At 45.9% G+C, this 19,397-nt stretch overlaps 2 long non-coding RNA genes across 2 annotated transcripts in view; one reads left to right on the top strand and one right to left on the bottom strand.

The window, feature by feature from the left end:
* LOC138487911 (uncharacterized) overlaps positions 1-13,554 on the bottom strand; it is a 70,183-nt gene extending 56,629 nt beyond the window's left edge. Inside the window, exon 1 of the long non-coding RNA XR_011274556.1 lies at positions 13,375-13,554. This is a non-coding gene — a long non-coding RNA (uncharacterized lncRNA). The remainder of the gene's footprint in view (positions 1-13,374) is intronic.
* A 242-nt stretch (positions 13,555-13,796) lies between these two features.
* Positions 13,797-19,397, top strand: part of LOC138487910 (uncharacterized) — an 83,469-nt gene continuing 77,868 nt past the window's right edge. The window contains exons 1-2 of the long non-coding RNA XR_011274555.1: positions 13,797-13,865; positions 18,381-18,504. This is a non-coding gene — a long non-coding RNA (uncharacterized lncRNA). The remainder of the gene's footprint in view (positions 13,866-18,380; positions 18,505-19,397) is intronic.

Below are 19,397 nucleotides of genomic sequence, written 5' to 3'. Positions count from 1 at the left end.
GAGCCACCATACCTGTCCACCACCTCCCTACTCTATCATGGGGGTTGTCCCTTCTCCCCTGGGCCTGACCCCGCCGGGCCGTAATGGGATTGTGACAGTCAATTGCTTGACCTGCTGATCCAGCTGTGAGAATCTCTCTCTAGTTTCTAGACTACATGGCCTTTTTTGTTCATATCTCTGTTCTTCTCTAGAAGGGTAACTATCTCCTCTAGGGGAGTAGATTTGGTAGTTCTTGGTGCTATTGCTGAATGCATTGTTGGATCTCCACTCACCCTGGTGCCGAGATATGTTATCCTGCAACATAAAATGAGGTAGAGTGTAATTTTCTTGGTAATTACTCCTAGAAGGTGGTGATTGGCTTGTCTCCCTGGAATAATTCGAAATCGAATTTCCTTGTGAGTTTATTTCTATCCGTGGTAGAAACATACTTATAGCCCAGGATGGATTGTTAGCCTAAGTACCGAGGACCAATATAAGCCTCTGGTTTTGTAGAGTCAGTATTTTGCATGCAAGGTGGCGGTCTATTTGGCTGTCTTTGAACAGAGGTTCCTCCCTGTCTGATAGGTTATTTAACATCCGAGGAATGGGTCTTTGCCCTCCATGTCTTTAAACAACAGTACTCTTCACCTCAGCTACCTTAATGGTGGCTAGAGCAGGGGTACGTTTCCTTGTGTTTGGGTGTTGAGTTCTGTACCTCATAGAGCCATGTAGCCTACGTGATTATCCATTCAAGAGTTCTGGAGTCATCAAAATCACGCACTGAGTCACCATGTATTTATGAAGGGCATGGAAGAATTCTGTTTTGAATTCTCGACATTTGGTATTGACACATTGAGAAATCTGAGCAAATGCATGCTTCACCAAAATCTCTAGGGGATTGATCCCCAGCAGACATTAAGTTATAGACTGCCTTGTGGGTTTCTTGTTGATTTCTATAAATTAAAAAATATTTCCAAATGGCCACCTTGTAAGAAGACCATTTGTTATCTGTCATCGTTTTTTACATTTCTAGATGTTGTATAGTAAGGGGTCATAAAGCGTTTTAAGGCCTTAATCACTTTGATTGGGTATTTCACTAACTGTGATTGAGGTTTTCTTTTTCTGTGTCTCTTTACTTGGATCCTGTTTCCCTCATCAGAATCAGATACACTGCTTGAATCCCTTTCCTTACTTGCACATTCCCCTCACCCCCTTGTCACCACGTCTATTAGGAGGCTGTCTATTTTGACCATACTAGGGACCCACTCTCATTTCTCTTTCCTATTGTTATTCTGGGTTGTACGCATCACATTTGTTACTGAGGGGCTGGATAATATGGTATGCCATCATATTGTCACTCAAACTCAGTCTTTCTCCGTCTATTATGGGGCTTTGGAACCTCACCATACTACCTAGCATAGATAGGTGCTTTAAAAATATATTTAAGGTAGAATTTTCTGTCTTTCAATGGTAGCCATGGGGGTAAAATTATCCTTCTTTTGGATCATGTGATGTTGTTCTGGCTCCCTTAATTAATTTTACTCATTTTAATCTCTTAACTCACTCCCTCTCCTGTTTACTCCTGACATGCTAAGTGTGCCACTCCCGTCTCACCTGGATTTCTTTGTATTTCTCTGCATTTCTCTGTATCTGACAGAGAAATTAGGTCTTCTTGTGTATATCAGTGAGTTTAGCAAGAAACTGTGTGTTTGGCGCCCCCTATATACTGACTATTGGTGGGTGTGCAAAAACAACTAGCATGGCTCTGGGACGTTTTTGGCAATGAAGAGGTAGCCTCAGGGATTGGGACAATCTACCCTCCTTCATGAAGCCGGTCTGTCTGTGCGTTTAAGACTGTGAGTCCAAAGTCTCATGGACATCTTTAATTTCTTGCCACAGTCTAGCATTATGATCCATTTCAATTATGATCTGCTGTTTACTTCGGACTAGCTGTTCCCTAGACTAGTGTCAATTGCCCTAGTTTTGGAAGCCACTGCTTCTTTTATATTCTGATATTCCTTCTGTAGTAAATCTCTTTAGTGCTGGTAAATCTGTGCACCGTCTGCTGATTCCTGTCTGATGGTGTGCCAGCTATTTAATCCGTTCTTCAGGTGTTCAATCCCTGGCTTTGCTTCATCAAGACCTTTGGTAACTATGTCTCGGTTTGATCTCAATTGGACATTTTGTCCTATTCGCTGCACTAATTCCTGCACAGCAACTTTATTTTGATGGTGTACTTGCTGGGTAGCAGCATCTTTCTCTTGAGCTAGCTGAGCTAAGTGCCTCTTAATGATTCTAATATCATCATCATCATCACCTAAAGTTTATTTTGGAGAGAAAATCTTTCCATAAAAACATCATATCAGTGCAACACAATTCCATTATCAAAACAATATACATATTTAAACACTCACATTGCCATATCAAAGCTTACATCACACAGTAAATCATAAAACCCGCTTTCTTTCTCTCAATACTGATAAGACTGAAGTCTTATTCTTTCCCTCAAACACTCTATCCCCTCTCTCTCCTCCACCTTTCATTCACTTTCCCCCTCTAATCTTCCTATCTCTGCCCAAGCTCGCAATCTAGGCATTCACTTTGACTCCTCGCTCTCTTTTTCCCACCATATTTCTATTACCTCTCGCGCCTGTCGCTACCACCTTTTCAATATTCGCAAAGTCTGCTCCTCTCTCACCTTCCATGCTACTAAACTTTTAATCTCCTCCCTTATCTTCTCTCACCACTTCTATTGCTGCTCTTTACTCTTTGGACTACCTGCTTCTCATCTTGCCCCCCTCAAATCCATCTACCACTCAGCTGTCCGTACCCTCTGCCTCCTTGCCCCTCATGACTCAATTTCTACTTTGATTTCCTCCCTTGGCTGGCTTCCCTTTCACTCACAACTGAAATTTCATTTCCTCTGTCTAGTCTTTAAATCTCTCCATGATCTTGCTCCCCCTTATCTCTCCTCTCTTTCTACACTCCTTCCTGCTCCCTTTGTTCTGCTGACCACTTCCTTCTCACCGTCCCTCCTTCCCCATGTGCCTTCTCACGTTTCTGCTCCTTTCAGCTCCTAGCCTCCCTGCACTGGAACTCCCTACCTCTCTCAATACGCTCTATACCTACCATTTCCTCCTTCTGCACTTCCCTGAAATCTCTCTTTCTCCAGTCCCCGCCATGAAACCTTCCCCACCTCTCATTCTCTCTCCTTCCCTCGCATCTTCCATATAAACGTCTCTCTACCCGCCCCCTTCCCCTTCCCCTCCCTCATTTTCACCCTTATACCTCCTCCTTCCCTTCCTCACCCCTTCCCTCTTAGATTAATTGCTCTATTTACTGTTTTATTGGTTTGATTCATGATTGTAAATTGCTTCTACTGTTATAATGTTCTATGTATTCTGTTGTTATAATGTAAAGTGCTTTGGATTAAAGCGCTTTATAAACACAATAAATACAAATACAGATATAACAATTCATATAAATGATAAAATATTGAATTATTACATACTGCATAAAATCTTATTAAAATACCAAGATAAATACACAGTTTACCCAGTGCGTCCTGCTGTGATGTATTTGTGAGCAGACAGCCAGAAAGTTAGCTGGTTCTTGCTGAAGTTCTTTAAAAAAGAATTAGCAAGAAAAAGGCTTCTGTATTCCTATTAAGCTGCTCTTTATTAAAGCACCACTGTGTTCCGTCCTTTAGTCATTAAGAATGGAGGTTGTTGTATCTTATCTTATGACTATCGTATGAATTAGGTCGTTTTATGATTTTTTTTACCTATCTTGGAATTTTATGCTATTATTGACTGTGCAAGAAATATCTGGTTAATGCATGGACAATAGCTACATCCAAATCTGAAGTGACACCTGGCGATATAATGGCTATTAAATCAGCATAGATAATAACTTTTCCACAAAAGAACGAATTTCTCACTTTCACTTTTAATTACAAAATCAGCACCAATGGCTATACATTTTACGGGACTATACAAAGGGGGCCATCTAATTCCATACACCAATGGAATCTCTCACACCTCTGTGCTCTCTGTGCACATTCCATGTTACTCAATACATTAATGCATGTGCATCAGCTATGTCATCTGCCTAAGATCCAGTATTAGGATCCCCTATGTATGTTGAGTATTTTTATATTTTTAGCTAGTGGTTCTATCAGACGTGATACGCCATTCTAATGTTCCCTTTTATCTCAATTCTACAATCCCACAATCAAAAATCAGGACGCAGTGTGTGAGTGCATCTCTCTATATACATATCTATCTATGAGGCTTTCATTAAACATTAATGTTCTTTCATTTATCAGTGTCTGTGTGTGTGTACACATGTGTGGGGTGTAAGTGCATGCTGTGCTGGGAAGGGGTGGTGGGTAGGGAAATTGTGTTATAGGGAGTTAAACCCCGATTAACAAGACAACCAGCGGGAGAGGGTGGGGGTGGGGACGGGATGTGATATTTTGGCATTTTAAAGCCAACACAAAAACGGTTAAAAACAGTCTTTTTTTGTGTTTGGTTTTTAAAATGCAGAAATATCACATAGAACCATAAATTCGGCAACTTGCAAATCTGTTGCTATTTTCGAACGACGTTTAAAGTAGTGTTTCCCACTTTGGCACATTGATTAAAACATGTAATGTTTTTTCTTTTCACTTTTATATTTTAGTTTTATTTTAAATGTCGTTTTTGGTTTTTGGCACCTTATGGTGGCATAGTCACCAAAATATCGCCAAAACCATTGCTACAGAGAAGAGAGGGCGTAAATGGGTGTCAGGGAGCTGGAGCTGCCTTGACAACTGGAAAGGCTGTGGCATAATCGGCCAGTTCACTAAATGTTAATTATTGTAATACTACGCAAATGTAATCCAATTCTGGCTTCTTTAACTCACTTTCTCCCAATCCAGGGTCCTGTAGCATGTCACGTGTCTCTGTCAAAGCTGTGGCCGCACAGTGATCTGTCTAAAAAAAATAAGGTCAGTCGGCCCGTCATCACGCCACATGGGTCTTTCCTTTGCGTATCTTACCCTTGGTTGTGGCCCCGGGAGACGGTAGGGAATCCCTTTCTCTGCTGTATGGTAGATGCTGAGGCACATGTGACGGAAAGTCCTGTGGAGTGCCCCTGGTGGCTTGATCTGCTCTGTGTCTGTAGCCTGCCAAGCGGAATGGAGAAAGCCTTGGTGCAGTGAGTACATACCTTCTAAGGCCAAGTTGACCCTCTCATTCGCGTTGCATGGCAGCCAGAAGCATATGAAGCGGGACCAGTCAAAGCCTCTGGCCCAAGAGCTGGCTCGCTGTGGCTGCTGCTCGTTTACATCTCTCTGAATTCAGAATGGCTTGGTGGCCCTCTTCTGTGTTTTTTACCCATCTGAGACTTCTTTGTATCCCTCGGGCCAGGTCCTCTGAACCTGAGCTGAGGCCCTCTTAGAGGCTGGAGTTGTTAACAACAATGTTATGGCTTAGTTGCTCAGCCACGCAATGAATACACGAGACACAGGTCTGCATGTCTTATTCTCTTTATTACCTCTTTACAGACTAACTCTCTCGTCTTTATCCCCTCCCTTTCCCTTTCCCTCCCCCGTTCCCAGGTCCCCTCCTTCTTAAGGGAGCTGCATCCGATAGTCCACTACATCCGCCCTTGCTTATCACGGCAGTTTGTGAACTACATCTGTTCGATAAGGCGGGGGGGCTTGCGGATGGTAAGACCTGGTAGGTCATGGGCCTCCTCATTGGGTGCCCTTGGTGGGGGGTCCTCAGGTGGATCCACCTTGGGCTCTTCTTGTTTTTCTTCAACGTGTGTTTCTTTCTCTGCATCCTCTTGGAACAGTTTGCGAAGAATGAGGCATTCCGGGTTATCTATCCATCATCTCCCAGGGCCGTAACCATTGGCCCTTTGACCTCAGTGACCACAAGCGGCTCTGGTCTGTACCTTGTGTCTGTTTTCCTTTGTTGTTTTTGCGGTACAAGTACAAACTCACCCAATGGGAGTTGTGGTTCTTCGGCCTTTCTCTTGCGATTCGTCCATTCTTTGGCCTTGTTTCTTTTTTTGGCCCCTCGTTCCCTGATCTCCTCATCTTCTGCCGGGGTGTAGTCTTCCAGTTGCGGAAGACGTGTTTGTGGTTTGTATCTTATCATGAGTTTGGTGTGTGTGCGTCAGGTCGTCTCGTGCAGTGTATTCCTGTAACTCCTCAGCATTTGGGAGATGGCTTGAGGCACGGACATTAGGCCTGCTGCTGCTTTTTGACGTGTCCTTTTTATCGTGGCCATTAATCGCTCCACCATGCCATTGGCCTGAGGCCATAGAGGGATGATCCTTTGGTGGTGGAATCCAAGGTGCGCTGCAAATTTCCTGAATTCCTGGCCCTGAAATGGCGGGCCATTGTCTGTTTTGACTATGTTGGGGAAACCCCATTCGCTGAATAGCTTGTCTACTACCACCACTACATGGTGGAATGCTGTGGACGGAACATGCTTGACCAGGGGAAAACAAGAGTATTCATCTATGGTTACCAGTAGGTGACCTCCTTCTTGATATGATATGATATGGCATTTATAACGCGCCTATACACAAATGTTTCAAGGCGCGATGAGGCAAGGGAGGGGGAACAAGGGGAAAACAGACAGCGATCCTACTAGGCCAGGTGTCATTCAGATCGCGCAAGTGCATGGGAAGGAGGCAAGGGAAAAGTGCGAGGGGTAAAAGAGAGGGGAAAGTCCAGTACATGGGATGGTAGAATACATTTAAAAAAAACGGCCAGCAGGTGGAAAGTGCAAGGTAAGTGCAGGGATAGGTGCTGGTAGGAGGACTGCAGGGATACAGAAAATGGTCCACAAGTTTAGGGGTTGCCAGGGAGGCAGTGCAGGAGGGCAACATTCTTGCCATTCTCTGTAGGTCCCTCTTGTCTTTTAGTGGCCCATAAAAATCCATTGCCACCCTTTGCCAGGATCCTTCGGGTAGGGGGATCATTTGGAGTGGACATGTGGGCCATTTTGGTGCGGTTTCTTGGCACAGTATGCAGTGTTTTAGTGTATCTTCCACTATTGCGTCCATATAGGGGAACCACACCAGGTTTTGCAGAATCTTCTTTGTATTGGCGATTCCCCTGTGGCCTTTGTGCGCTATGATGATGAGGGCCTTCCTGAGACTCTTGGGGCCATCAGTCATTTACCTCTCAGCAGTGTTCCCTGGTCTGTTGTGGCCAGTTCACCTTGCATTCTTGCTATTCTCTGTAAGTCTCTCTTGTCCACTCTTGTCCACCTCCCCGTTTTCAAAGCATTACGTGGTCAGGTGTTGCCACCTGTTGGTGTTTGTGAGCTGGATGGCCGCTTGAATGGTGAGGTCAGCCTTGCACTTCTCGGAAAATAGTCCTTTGTGATGGCTGGGGGGAGGACGTTGAGAGTTAAGTACGCAATGTATGCTTCAGCCTGAAGTTGCATGCCATTTTCCAGAGCGCTGTCAGGTTGTCGTGATAAATAGTCTGCTGTATTGGCCTCATCTCCACATTTGTGAACAATGGTGTAGTTTTATTCTTGCAATCGAATACCCCACCATTCTATTTGTGGTGGCATTTTGATCTTCGGGTTCCCAAAGAGGGAAAGAAGTACTTGAATACGTTATGAGGACAATGTTCTCCCGATAACAAAGTGGTGAATCTTCTTGCATGCCCAGACCACTGCAAGGCTTTCGCATTCGGCCTGTGAATAGGCCTGCTCGATGGTGGTGAGTGCTCTGCTGGCATATGCTACTATGTGCCTGTCGGATTTTCCGCCCGGGGCTGTTTGGGCTCGGATAGAGCTAAGCCCCATCGGACTGGTGTCAACCATGATCTCGGTATCCCAGTCGGGTTGAAGTACGCCAGCTGGCAGTCGTTTGCCAGTTCCTGCTTGATCACTTCGAAAGCTACTTGGCAGTCCATGTCCCATGCGAAGGTGAGGTCTTTCTTGAGGAGCTGCCTGAGTGGTTTGGTTAGCGTTGCGTAGTGTGGCAGGTAGCGGACACAGTAGCCTGTCATTCCAAGGAAGGATTTCAGTTCTGTCACGTCCTTTGGGGTCTCCAGATTTACAATGGCGTTGATTTTGTCAGGATCTGCTCTGATCCCTCGATCAGAGAATATGTGTCCAAAGAAGGACAGGCTGTGCTTATTGACTGTGCAGTGATGGGTCTTGAGGCCTGGTCGATGAACTGTTGATGGTAGCCTTGGTACAGATTTAACTTCGAGAACCACGTGGGCTGGTTAAGTCTGACCAGCATGTCCACAATATTGGGCCCAGGATGTCTCTCTCTCTGAATTGCGGTGTTGGGGATCCAGTTATCAGAATGAGAATACCTGCTTCTCCTTTTTTTCTCTTCACGGGATGTCTTTCCCTATTTGTCATCTGCGCCCGAATACGGTTTACTCTGTCTGGTGTGCGTTATAAATCACTCAAAATCAAATCAAAATCAAATCCGCATATCTACACACAGGTGTAGGTGCCCATCTGACTTGGGTACTACCACAAGGGGGGATACCCATGGAGTGGGTCCATCAACTCTTTTGATGATGTCATTTTCAAGTGATAGTTGTAGCTCATGTGTTCCTTTAGCTTGCAGATTAACTCCTATCCTCCAAGGGTGTTGTGGTACAGGGCGTATCATCGGATCAATGTGGAGTCGGATAACAGTGTCCTTTAGCATGCCAATGCCTTTGAATAGGTCAGGGAACATGTCGTCAGTTCGCCGAGATCTAGTTCTCTTCGAGATAGGGGCCGTAGGGTCTGGGCTTGTGGCGGGAGGCCCTGTATTGTCTCGGATTGGTCATATTGGATGTTGATAAGTTGCAGAGCAGTGGCCATTTTGTAGCTGAGGAGACATCTCTCAGCCACCGGGCTGTTTATGACATGGATCGTGACAGGAATGCGTCGCCCTCTGTGCATTAGATCACACCAGAATTACCCTTTAGACTGTAAGGGATGGGTCGCTCGGCCACTGGAAGATGCAGGGTTGGGACAGTTGTAGAGGGTAGATGCTTACCATGGTCTTGTATGTTTTCTCATTCATCAAGTTCAATGTGGCCCCCATATCGATTAGAAACGGGGTATGGAGTCCTCCTATGTGCACTGTCACTTTTGGGATGGCGCTGTCATCGGAGGTGTCATATATGAGTCAGACGTATTCCTGGCTGCATCTGTCATACTCATAGTATGACTCCATGTTTGATGGCTCTTCTTCTACTGGGGGGATCTTATATGGGTCATCAACCGAAACCTGCCTCCTGGGTCTTTGATCTTCCTCCTGGTATGGATGTGTGTGAAAGAGGAGTTCTGATAGCTCAAAGAGTCCGCCAGGTGTGTCAACTTGTAGGTTTTCCATGGCCCGTATGAATCCCGGCTGTGTTGGATAGGTCAGTGTGTTTCTGTTGAGGTTGGTCCTCATGCCATCCCTCTCTGGATACGGCCGTGGGTTGTGCGGTCTTGTTGGGTCGTATCTATCGGCAGTAGCGGAGCCTTTTCCCTGCACATGATTTGGAAATGGTTCTCCTGGCCGCACCTCATGCACATTTGACCAAGGGCTGGGCATTGGCCCTTGTGTGGGAATTCGAACCCGCATCTGTAGCATTGTCTTTCCGGCAGGGCTCTACGATTGGTGTTCCATGTGTCTTGGTGGGCTATTGTACTCGAATATCAGGATTGCCCTTGTGGGTTGGAGATGATGGCGGCTATTGTGTCCATTTTTTGGGGGGCTTTCAATGTTGGCTGCTTGTGCATCAACTCTTTCGTATATCCTTGCCAGGTCTGCAACTTCCTTCAGTGGGTGGGGTTTCTTTAATAGATATTTCCTGAATTGTGATGATATGCACGCTTCTATCACCCTTAGTCTGATGGCTTCGTCATCATGAATCTTTGCAAAGTCGCAGTATGTAATCTTCCTCTGGAGGCGCAGAATGAATTGACCAATGGTTTCATGGGGCGCTTGCGCACATTGATTGAACGTATATCACTCGTAGTCTCTGTTGGGGAGGACTACCAGTCGACCGTTGATGGCGACGGTTAAGAGTTGTTAGGTGGCCTTTTCTTGGGCAAGGATGGTTTTAATGATGCCTTTCACTTCTTTCCCTACTACAATCATGAAAATGTCCATTTTGTTGGGTGCATCCTGATTCCCTACTGCTCTCGAACTTTTCGAATTCCTCCATCCACTCTTGCCATCTTTGGCCCTGATCTTCCTGTGGCTCTAGGGTGAAGGGGTTTGGGCGGCGTACGAAAGTTGCTGAGTTTGTGGAGACCACTCCTGCCGTGTTTTGCGCTGGTGTGTCTGCTGCTCCTGCGACCCTTGAGACATGGCTGCCCTGTTCTTATGTGGCACCAGGGGTTGTTCCCTTCTTCAGTGATTGGGGCATTGTCTGGGCTTAATGCCCTAGTTGGCACTACACTTGTGGTGCTGGGTGTATGGGTGTCTGGTTTGTGGACCGAGTTCACCCTCATGTGGGTTGGTGGGTTGTTTTGTCTGGTCCTCGAGGCTCTACTGACTTGCGTGAGCTTATGTGCCTTTGAACTGCATAGCGTGTGTGGCATGAAGCTTCCTGTGTCTGCAGTCTTGGTTGGGGTTCGGAGCATTGTGCGTGGTGCCCCACGTGTGACCGTTGTCCTGGGTTACAGGTGCTTCAGTGGGTCTCTGCCTTTATTGCGTTACACTCCTTGTCTTCTAGTGGGTATGGCTGCCGTGGCTTCCGTGTGTTACATGTGATTGTGATTGTTTCTTTTACTCTCCTTGCGTTCTAGTGGGTTTATGCGAGGAAGCCACGTGGCGTTTATCATATGCATGGTGGTCGGTGGGTGTTCTTTTTGCATTGCTCCTTACCTTGGAGATGCAGATGACTGTGCAGCCCTCCATGGCAGCGTCCCTCCGTGATGGTGCTGCTCGAGGTGTCAGGGCTCACCTCTTTGCTGTGAGTGGTCGTCCGCTCCAATTCCTGGTATCTTCGCTATGACGGTCTCCCTCACCGTCGTGTTGGCTTCCTCCGGCAGCCTTCTCATGTTCTCCGGTGGACCGCCTCCTCTCCGGCCAGATCACAGGCATCAACCACCTCCTAAGGTCACGTCCATCCTCCGGCAGTCCTCTGATCCTCCTCACCATCTGGGGTAACGCTGGCGTCGACCACCTCCTCAGGTCGCGCTGGTTTTTCCACTTCTGGTGTCGGACTTCTCCTGGGTCAGCAGCACGGGTCTGATGCTTGCGGGCTGGTTGATGTTCTCCTCTCGATCCACGTCTCCTCCTTGAGACAGCAGGAGTTGGCCTTTGCTCGTCATCACCAGTTGTTATGGCTTAGTTTCTCAGCTATGCAATGAATACACGAGACACCGCCTGCACTTCTTACTTTCTTTATTACTTCTGTACAGACTAACTCTCTCATCCTTATGCTCTCCCCTTCCTGTTCCCTCCCCCGCTCCCAGGTCCCCTCCTTAAGTGAGCCGCATCCGATGGTCAACAACAAACCACATTGGATAGATAAGCAAATCAATTGAAAGTCATTCCCCTGTCATAATGCGTTATGGCAGGGGAATGATTTACAACTAATCTACTTAATTATCCAATGTCGTGGGACCATGAATTTTCTCCATCTCCCTTAGACAGAGTCCTCTTTGCTACTATAAAAGTGGGGAGGAGGACCTGGCCAGAGGCCGTGGGAGGGTCTCACGCGACTCACTGGCTGCCCTGCAGCAGCTGACTCAAGTCGTCAGCATTGGATAAATAAGCCACGTTTCTAATATGTTTCATTTCACAATGGCTCTGCCGGTTCTCCAAGTTGAGGCAGTTTCATTTTCCTGGCGGCGCAACACATTCCTTTCATTTCTGCATTAAATTTAAGAGCCTTGCAATAAGGACACACTTCAGTCATGGTGCCGATGTGAACATGCCGGCTCAAACTATAATCAGCTGGGTAGTACCGGAATGCAAGGCGATTGTAATTGCGTGATTGCTGAGCACGGAGTTGTGTGTGACGCTGATCTGCTGGTTCTCATTGACGTCTTTCAGCCACTCTTAGCCTGTCGCTTTCATTCTGTTGAGAACGAAGCTGATCTGAAGCTGCAGAGCATGATCGCCGTGCTCGCAACCGGGCATCCTGAAGTCTGGCCGAATCTTCACTCTGCTGCTTCCTCGGCACGTATTTGAGCCACGGAAACATTGAAATGGAATCGTAAAATATTCAGTATAACGTGTGTTGCTTTTACATCCAAAAGATACCACTGTTTTTCAGAAAAAGTATGTTTTTACCTGTCACAGGTGTGACATCTAGGTATAGTAGGTATATAAAAACAAGCGCCTTTTCGAATGCAACGTTGTGTCCAAATTTTAAAGCAATCTGTGAAGAACTTTCGGAGATTTAAGATTTTGAACAAACGAACATTTACATTTTTATTTATAAAGATTCTTAAGCGTAAGTGTGCACCGTTTTATATTTATGCAAAAATGTTATAGAAACCTCTGTTCTGCTTGCAAACACGTATTAGTCCTGCACACTTTCTTTATTGGAGAGGTATAAATGTAATCAAATTGGAATTTTCACTTAAGGATTTTTTTCGAGGAAGTTGAGTGTTATAAAAGGTGAGAACTTCACGTTGCTGGGCTGTGCAGCAATGAGAAATCGTTACCTTTTACAAAGCTCACCTTTGACAAAAATGACTCCAGAATGTTCTGTTTATACTTAGCCACCAATGTTAGGCACATCTGTTCTCAAGGCAAATGCTTATTAGTCCTGAGAACTTCTTCTACTTCTCTCTACCCCAGTCCTCTAACCCACTTCCACTCTCTCTACAGCCACTCTTTCTACACCCTCCCATTCACTCCCTCCACACTCTCTGCCCCTCCCAACCACTGCCTCCACTCTCTCTTCCTCCTCCCAACCACCCACTTCACTCTCTTTACCCCCACCCACCCATGCCCCCACGCTTTCTACCTCCACCCACCCACCCCCTCCACTCTCTCTGGCCCCACTCACCCCATCCACTCGTGACTGTGCATGCTGAGTGGCACAATGACACACTAATGGATGTCATTTAAAGGCATTTTCTTTTGTGTTTTCTTCAGGACTCCTGGTTGTAAGGTAGTTCATTTTGTGGCCTATGGCGCCACCAGCTGGCCACCAGCAAGAAGTGCATGATTGGCACTAGAAACACCAAATCCTGCCTTTTTGGCAAAGCAGTAAAAGTCTGCAAAAGGTTGGGTGAGTGTAGCACGAGGGGCCATCCGTTCTGTTACAAAATACATAGGAGAAACATCACGCGGTCTGTTCAGAGTCTCGCGGTTTTCTCATCAACCCAACGCTCTTGCGAGGGCAGGGCGTTGGCAAAAAACAAAATGTCCCATTGCAACGTATATGGACTTTCATGCAATTGGCCTTACCTGTGGGGGGGTTAAGGGCCCAGGGCCCAGGAGGCGGGTGTGTCCAGGACCACCCTCGTACTCGGCGCCCCTGCAGCTCTGCATACATACATGTTGCTTCTTATTTCAGCAAGTACTGTGCGTGTTACAATATCTAGTCAGCGAGCATAGTACCCTGTTGTTAGGATGGGCGAGTGCAGAGCAGATCGTGAACTCCCCTCTTCCCTTCGCAGTCCCTCCCCCTTAAAGGGGCTGCGTCTTTCTCGTCCGTAACACCAGCCACCACCCCCATTTACCCTGCCATAGGCCAGGTCCCAGGAGCCGTTCAGTAACTCACAGCCAATCTGTTTACTTATTAGTGCAAACCACCAATCGGAATTCATTTAGAGACTCCTCCTCCATGATACTGCACATGTATATAAAGGGGGTGCTGGTCACTCACAGAAGCCTCACTGTAGAACACCAGGAAGAGTGGGACACATCCTCTGAAGCAGCCTCTGGCACCTGTGCAGGTAGGGCAGGCCGTCTTTCAGTGGACAGGCTAGTCAGGGACGCATCTTAAATGTTGTCCTTAATAACAAGGTCACACAGGGCTTCAGGGAAAGGTCACTCAAGGCTGGATGGCCTAACTTTAAGCCTTCTGCCTGTAAGCCAGAGGGACTCACTTCACCTGCATCTGGCCAAGGTCACTAGGTCCATGCTGCTACAGCTGCGTTTGATTGTTCTTGACGTCACTCCTGTCCGCGTGTGCCCTAATTCACTTGTCTATTATCTTCCAGTTTTGGCTTTAATCACTTGTTGCATGGCTTTGTTGTTTCCTTGGGTACCATTTTGGAGTTCGCCATAATTTGGTGGCGGGAACCTGTTACGTTAACAGTGTAGAGTAGAAATGTCGATGCTGCCAAATGTTCCTCTTTTACATGGCGAAATGCAAAAGGTGAGTGGAAAAAGGCAGCGTACACGTGTGTACACTGCCTTTTTGCACTCTGCAGTGTAAACAGAGTAAATGTCACCTGCTTTCTACGCATGGCAGGCAGTGTTTACCATGGTTTCCTATGGTGTCTGCAATGTCACCTGCCTTGTACGCATGGCAGGCAGTGTTCACCATGGTTTCCTATGGTGTCCGCTGTCTTTTTGCACTCTGCAGTGTAAACAGAGTAAATGTCACCTGCCTTGTACGCAGGGCAGGCAGTGTTTTCCATGGTTTCCTATGGTGTCCGCTGTCTTTTTGTACTCTGCAGTGTAAACAGGGTAAATGTCACTTGCCTTGTGCGCATGGCTCTACGCATGGCAGGCAGTGTTTTGCATGGTTTCCTATGGTGTCCGCTGTCTTTTTGCACTCTGCAGTGGAAACAGAGTAAACGTCACCTGCCTTGTACGCATGGCAGGCAGTGTTTACCATGGTTTCCTATGGAGTCCGCTGTCTTTTTGCACTCTGCAGCGGAAACAGAGTAAACGTCACCTGCCTTGTACGCATGGCAGGCAGTGTTTACCATGGTTTCCTATGGTGTCCGCTGTCTTTCTGCAGGTGCAAAAAGCAGGCACATTCTATAGGAATCCCCAGCATTTGCACCAGCATGAAAATCCATGCTGGCGCAAATGCTGGAGTATTTGTATGGCGGAGATGAAGGATGTTGTGGAAATGTAAGTTACGTTCCGCCACGCCTCTCCGCCATACAAATTAATGAAAATGTTGCGTAACGGAAAGGAAATGCGTAAAGCCTTACAGAAGTCTTTTATACATTTTATTTACATTGGGCAATAAGGAAAATTAACTCCTTGTGTTTCCTCTGTCACTTCTCTGATTTTCTTTATCAGTAACCAGGGTCCCTTTTGTCACATTTATTTACACCTTTCTATTATCTGTTCTTGTATAAGATTTCTGCTTTTATGTGCTGTATGCTATGGGGGCTGGGGGCAACATGTCTCCCTTAATAGAGCTTTATGTTAACTGCTCTTATGCCCTTTGTGGTCAAGTTCATTAGTCTGTCCCCTTCTGAAGATTGTATTCCACCAGCCCTAAAGCCTAGTCTAGATCCAGCTATTTGCAAGTAATATCGATCAATAGCCAGTCTATCTTCGCTTTCAAAGGATAATTGCCTAAAAACACACGTGTTGAGCCATATAGGGTCTCACACCTGAAGACTTCCATATTAGTTATTATCACACAAACAAATCTTAGGTAATTTATTCATTTTCTTTTTTACGTTACCAAAATGCGCAAATCCTGTCTATCTTGCCCTGCTACCAAACTAAACTAAGCCCTTGTGTATTTTTCCTACCCCTAGGTTGCGCTGATGGTCCCTTTATCTAGGGTGAGGGGATAGGTAAAGAAACTTGCCCTGTCACTTATCTACACAACAAGGCACATGTCACAAAGAACTAGAACATTTGTCTTCTGCTTCACAAATGAAATAACTCCAAACTTTATTCATTTTCTTTGTAAAGCAGCAATTTCAAAAATCTGCTAAAATTGTTACCAAATTCTGTGTATTATGCCACAAAATCACACTAACAAAAGACCGAGATTCCTCTGTGTTTTTACTGGAGTAAGGATCATTTGGCGACCTTTCACCATACTCGATCTCTTTGTGTAGGCCTGATCCGACCTTTGCACAAAGAGATGGACCAGTAGTATGGTGAAAGGTCGCCAAATTATCCTTACTCCAGTAATAGAAAGGATGGAAATGTACTCCAAAAACGCTGCAAGAAGAGTCTGAAACAAGTAGGAATCTGGAGCAGTTTATGGGTTTAAAAAACAGAGTGGAATCTCAGTCCTCTGTCATGACAGGGCCAGATCTGGCACTGTAATGTTTTATTCTTTCAGTATGTCAGCCACGGTGTGATCCACGGCTGTCACACTTGAATTTCAATCCCCCAAACAGGAAAATGCTTTTTTTTCCTCAAGCATTTTACCATCACAGGCCTGTCTCTATGGAATGCACTCACATACACCACCTGGTTGCTGGGAGCCTGTCATTACATTAGTGTTGTGGCTGCAAGGGGGTTTAACTGTGCATCATTGTGCCACTGTTCAGCCCCTCCTGAATTGCACAGGTTACCTTTGAGAATAAGGAGACCTGTGCATTTCTGAAACTGGCGCAAATGAAATGAGTACATTCTCTGTGCTACTTTCATTTGCGCTACTTTTGGAGAATCTGGCCCACAGACTGTCTCTCACAGACACACACACACACAGGCACATTCACTAGAGCTGCCACCTTCCCATGTTTGACCCAAGCAGTTCTGATTTGGGATTGTCTGTTCACCCTTCAGCTACATTTTTACATTTTAGGTCAAAGTACACCTGCTTCACTTGAACCTGTAAGGTGATTGGGTATGAATAAAGTATAATACATATCATTGGTGAGGTATGCCATCAACAAAAAAGTGGCTGCCCTAACAGTCTCTCTCTCTTTCACACACACACACACAAATGCATTCACATGCTTGCACACGTAGGCACATATGCATTAAAATGCAGGTAGACTGAGCCTTATATTTACACAGGTGCACTAAAGGGAACAAACACACACAGATGCACATAGACAAATTCACATGGAGTCTCATGTGCAGACATAAGCATACACAGAGGCACAAATGAGCAAACAAAGGTACACAGATACCACATGCACACAATGGCACACATAACATCATACAGAGGTATGCATGCACTCAAATGCATATGGACAGGCATTCACACAAAAGCAGACAGATGTACACAGAAATACACAGAAATGCATGCACATAGACACAAAGACGTAAACATGCACACACACAAAAGAAAAAAATGCTCATATGAGCAGGCCAAGAGGTATATATTTATGCACGCACTGAGGTATACATGCGCACAAACAACTGCACACACTGGCCCACACAGACATACATAAACACAAAAACAAGTACACAAAGGAACATCACTGATTCACCCATCAATGTATATCAGTGGCGGCCACTTAGATAGGGCGGGGGACACTGCTCCCCGAACCCCCTGCCACAGAGACAGAAGAGACAACTCTTCTGCTGTGCCGGCAAATTATGCAAATCAATGTTGTGCAGAGCAGCAGATTCATTATTTATTTATTAATCTGCCACTCTGCAATGTGTATGCTGGACTGCTGGCCTAGGCCAGGCCTGCTGCTGCCTACCCTTCAGAGCGGCAGGGCGCATCCAGATCTACGTTATTTTCTGCCATGACCTCATAGCTCCATGCACTCTACGTAACCCATCGTCTCATTAGGAAGGCTGGTGGGGCGCTGGAGGGGTGGGCCGCACTATTGGTTTTGTGTGCAAATTAGCACCCCAGAGGAGATCTCCTGTGCTAGCCATGCAGCGTAGCAACAGGTTGTGTATTGTCATTGGGTGATTGCCAGCCAATGGCAATCCGTGTGGGTGGAGTCCGGTCATGGGCACTAGGGCAACCAGCAGCCAGTAAGTGAAGAGGTGAAGAGGTCTGCCAGGCAGACAAGACATGCTAGCAGACTTTCTCACCGTGCTGACTCTGACCCCAGAAAGTTCACCCCCTGCAGAAAACATACGAAGACTATACCACGAGCAGGTGGGACAACAAGCATTGGTCCCTTGAAGTGGCGCTGATGCATAAATCAGACACAAGTCATGACCACAGGGGCAAAGTGGGATGGCTGTCAAAAATACAGAAAGGGATGAAATGAAAGGACCAGGTGGGGACAGTAAGGAGGTGGAGAACAAAAGATGGGCAAAATAAGCAGATTCTGGAATTTAAACAAGTGTATCACATGTAGATAAGTACCGCTATAAAAAAGAAACTATGGTCAGTCAGTGGCTGGGTAAATAACCAAGCAGCACCTACAAGCTGTCTGTCCCTGCTCCTATGCAATTTCTCCCTAGCTGTGCAGGGAGAGGTAACTTGAGAGAATTTGGGGGAAGGGCAAACGTACTTGTGTGTGGGCATCTGAGTAGTTAACTCTCTCCTTCACGTCAATTTTCTTACTGCTCACAGCCTATGTTGCCCTTTCTCAGATCAGTCTCTCGATTTCTCTTTACAGACCATTGAAAGCACCTTTCATGAACAAATCCAACCAGTCCAGGTTAATTGCGGAACCAAAAACATCGGACTTCAACCTTCTGGATAGTTCATTGCCGTGACCATTCTCCAGAACGACAAGCCAGGTGAGCTAGCATGAGTCTTTTGTAGGGTTGGGAGGTCAGCTTTAAAACAATCAGAAAAGAAGCATATGTTTGTAAGTGGTGGGGAAAATCACATGAACAGTACAGACTAAATAATGGTATCTGTGGCTAGCTGAGAGGGTGGCATGCAAAAATGGGAAGTCATAAGACATATAATTAAAAAAACCTGCATATGGGTCAAACAGAAGTAAACTTATTGTCCATTTGGAAACTGATTTTACAAGGATAGGATTGGGGTGTCTGTTGCCGCTTAACTGATGATATTCTGGTGTCTTCCAGTTGAAAGGCATGCAGTGATTTCAGTTTTATTTTACAGCTGAGAAATCTCACGACCTTTGAAACCTCAGAATGCCTTCTTCCTTTCCCATTACTCCAGCAGTGCTTGGGAGGGGTGGGGCGATGCAGTCGGAAAAATCACAGTGGAATTCTCCCCACATTGTTAAAAAGGATTTTTTAGAACAGTATTAACAGAACAAACTTGCCTCATTTCTTCTATAAGCACACATGTTCCAAACAAGCTCCAATGCTGGCTGCTGTCACAGTTGCTAATGGGCATGTATGCTATTCGCAATACAAGCTGCTGTAAAATACACCATCACACTTGCACATGTAACAATAATGTACCACCATTAGTATGTAAAACCTAATGCTTTTTATGTCATACTTCGGTGGGTTTGGACAGTAAATTGCACATTTTGGAGGCCATTTTCAAATAATTTCACATGCTCGCTCCCAAATTCCCACTGGGAAATGGACGCTGCACCTGCTCCCAAACTCACCAGCCGCCACTGATGTATATACAGTCGCGCTGATGCCTCCAGAGGCAGGTACAGAGACACACATACGTGAGCACACATATTCACACACACACTTTA

This window comes from Ambystoma mexicanum, chromosome 9, assembly GCF_040938575.1.
Source record: "Ambystoma mexicanum isolate Mex_15411 chromosome 9, UKY_AmexF1_1, whole genome shotgun sequence".
Lineage (NCBI taxonomy): Eukaryota > Metazoa > Chordata > Amphibia > Caudata > Ambystomatidae > Ambystoma > Ambystoma mexicanum.
The sequence above is the reverse complement of the archived record's forward strand: the minus strand, read 5'-3'. Positions and strand labels throughout refer to the sequence as shown.